This window comes from Sinohyriopsis cumingii, chromosome 1 (assembly GCF_028554795.1).
Source record: "Sinohyriopsis cumingii isolate HCF-2022 chromosome 1, ASM2855479v2, whole genome shotgun sequence".
Classification (NCBI taxonomy): Eukaryota; Metazoa; Mollusca; class Bivalvia; order Unionida; family Unionidae; genus Sinohyriopsis; species Sinohyriopsis cumingii.
This window is the reverse complement of record NC_142961.1, coordinates 50,366,719-50,370,218: the sequence shown is the minus strand read 5'-3', so window position 1 is coordinate 50,370,218 and position 3,500 is coordinate 50,366,719. Positions and strand designations below refer to the sequence as shown.

Sequence of the window (3,500 nt, the reverse complement as noted above, 5' to 3'; positions counted from 1 at the left end):
CAGAAGCTTACATACCAGTCAGAATATAGCCTTTAGGGTGTTCAGAAGCTTATGTACCAGTCAGAATATAGCCTTTAGGGTGTTCAGAAGCTTATGTACCAGTCAGAATATAGCCTTTAGGGTGTTCAGAAGCTTACATACCAGTCAGAATATAGCCTTTAGGGTGTTCAGAAGCTTACGTACCAGTCAGAATATAGCCGTTAGTGTGTTCAGAAGCTCAGCCAGTCTGTTACATTACCACCTCATTGTTATGACTGGATGTGGCTCATAACTTAACTCATAAGACAGGCAGATGAAGGACAATGGACACAAAAGCATATTATAACCTCAACTGGTCTTTAACCAGGTGAACTGAAAACTAATTACCGGTATTCGATCATGTGATACATTATCACTGAAAAAGGGAGAGGACAAAATTAAAACTTTTTCTCTGCCTTTGTACGTTGAGTAGAATGATAAACCATTTTGTAATCAATTACATGGATAAGCCGCCCCCCCCCCCCCGATGCTACTAATAAACCATTTTGTAATCAATTACATGGATAAACCCCCCACCCCATGCTACTAATAAACCATTTTGTAATCAATTACATGGATAAGACCCCCCCATGCTACTAATGAACCATTTTGTAATCAATTACATGGATAAGACCCCCTCCCCATGCTACTAACAAACCATTTTGTAATCAATTACGTGGATAAGCCCACCACCATGCTACTAATAAACCATTCTGTAATCAATTACATGGATAAGATGCCCCCCCCCCATGCTACTAATACTACTAATAAACCTGTTTTAATCAGTAATGAAAAGAGAACAAAATCATTTCATGAAGATTTTATTGTTAAGTTGTTATCAGAGATTTATAAAGATGTTCGCATGAACAGATGCTTACTGAAAAAATGTATCTATCCCACCCTCCACAGCATGCAATGTTTTAATCTGGCTGTCATCTATTCAGAAGACCTAAATGCTAAACGTAGCAACAGCATGAGAAGATGATAACTGAACCCTTCTTTTGTAAAGTCATATGATTGTGTAAGTGACAGCACACAAAGATAGCAGCTTAGCAAAATAATTTAACATGATTAATGGAATGTAAATAATAGGTTACTATATCTCAGGCAGCAGTGTTCTTAAGATGTAGTCTCAAAAGAAATTCAATGTCTTTATGTTAAACCCCCCTCCTCCCAAAATGTAGATTAAATTAACTAATTAAATAACTGAGTACACATAAATATTACCAGTGTCCTAAGAAATAGATCTGTCTCAACTTAATGTACTGTACTTCACTGATGGCACATTTTGCTGAAGACTGCACAACTTACCACCTCTGTAGGCAATAAGACCTAACAACTTGATGGGTCACTTTGTTGATAGCTACAAGACTTACTACCTGGAGAGGACATTTTATTGAAGGTTGTAAGAATTACCACCTGGAAAGGACAATTTGTTGAATGCTGTAAGAATTACATGTACCACCTGGAAAGGACAATTTGTTGAAGGCTGTAAGAATTACCACATGGAAAGGACACTTTGTTGAGTGCTTTAAGTATTATCATCTGGTGAGGACACTTTGTTGAAGGCTGTAAGAATTACCACATGGAAAGGACACTTTGTTGAGTGCTGTAATTATTATCATCTGGCGAGGACACTTTGGTTGCAGGTTTTAAGAACTACCACCTGGAAAGGACACTTTGTTGAAGGCTTTAAGAATTACCAACTAGATAATTACCACCTGAAGTAGACACTTTGTTCAATGCTTTAAGAATTACAACCTAGAGAGAGAGGACTTTATTCAAGGCTATTAGAATTACAACTTTGAGAGGATACTTTGTTGAAGATTATTGGACTTACCATCCTAATGGGAGACTTTGCTGAAGGTTACAAGACTTCCCATCTTAATCAATAAATTTTACTGAAGGCTATATGACTAACCACATTGATGAAACATCCCTTTCATATGAGTGTGTGTGTGTGTGATTTGGATTTTTTAATGTAGCTTTAACAATTTTTCAGTCATATCGCTACAATGTCTGCAGTGTGGCAGTTTATAGCAATGTCCAGCACTGGGGCATCATGTCACAGACAAGTAACATGATGTCCCACCCAGGCACATTATCCTGACACAAGGCCAACCAGTCCTAACACTAACCTCATAATTCAAGGAAGCTGTTAGTACCATTTTTGTAAGTCTTTGGTATTACTCAGCTGGGGATTGAACCCACGACCTCCCGCATCTAAGGCGGATGCTCTAACCACTAGGCCAACGGAGCAGTACCCCTTTCATATGAAGGAGTCTTTCAGATGTTTCAAATGTTTGTGCTATATATAGTCTATTTTTCATAAATTGATGTTATTTTTAGTCAAAATCATCAGAATTGATAAAACTAAGTATCAATATGCAAATTCTGTGAACTTTTGTCCCTGTCTACAATGGTGAAGTCATAAAAATACACAATACTGAAGTCTAACCTTGATCTTTCAGACAGAGCTGTAAGCTCAAGGCAGACATCCAAGTTTCATTACTGTATCTCAAAAGGCATTAGAGAAAAATACAGATATGGAGTAAAATAATTTATCAGTGACACTGATGCTAACACATCCTGATTGTGATACATGAAATGCCATCAAACTGAAAAGTATAAGTGTACCATGGGCCATTCCTGTACCTCAAACAGTTTTTTTAATAATTTTTGCAGAAGCAAAAGAAACTCCTGTAGTAGAAAAGTCATCTAACAATATATGGACTTCAAGTACAAAAACATGATGATTCAAGTACCTGGATATAAACATTTAACCATATATGGATTTCAAGTACAAAGACAGGATGATTTAAGTACCTGGATATACACATCTAACCATATATGAACTTCAAGGACAATGACAAAGACAGGATGATTTAAGTACCTGGATATACACATCTAACCATATATGGACTTCAAGTACAAAGACAGGATGATTCAAGTACCTGGATATACACATTTAACCATATATGGACTTCAAGGACAATGCGATTAAGATTCAAGTGCCTGGATATAAACATTTAACCATATATGGACCTCAAGTACAAAAACATGATGATTCAAGTACCTGGATATACAAATCTAACCAAATATGGATTTCAAGTACAATGAAAAGAAGATTCGAGTACCTGAATATATACATCCAACCTTATATGGACTTCAAGTACAACGAGATGAGGATTCAAGTACCTGGATATATATAGTTGACAAGCATATTATTATAAAACAACAAAAAATTGGACCAATTTACGAGATCCAGTCTCTTCAAAACAATAATACGATGATTGTAAAATGTTCTGAAATCAATCACTGACCCGCAGTACTGAAAGCTAATTAATGCAACACCACTATTCCACTAAGCATTACAATTCTCCAATATCAATACATGTAATAAAAATTGTAGCTAATGTGCAGTATATGTCAATTACATTTGACAAATGCTTTGAACAAATTAATATACATATTTAAAGTAC

General features: G+C 36.0%; 1 long non-coding RNA gene across 1 annotated transcript; it reads right to left on the bottom strand.

The window, feature by feature from the left end:
• Positions 1-826: 826 nt before the first annotated feature.
• LOC149806851 (uncharacterized) lies at positions 827-2,493 on the bottom strand. The gene is made up of 2 exons (XR_016421160.1): positions 1,438-2,493; positions 827-1,397 (listed from the first exon to the last, which is right to left on the bottom strand). It is a non-coding gene; the product is annotated as an uncharacterized LOC149806851 (long non-coding RNA).
• Positions 2,494-3,500: the final 1,007 nt, after the last annotated feature.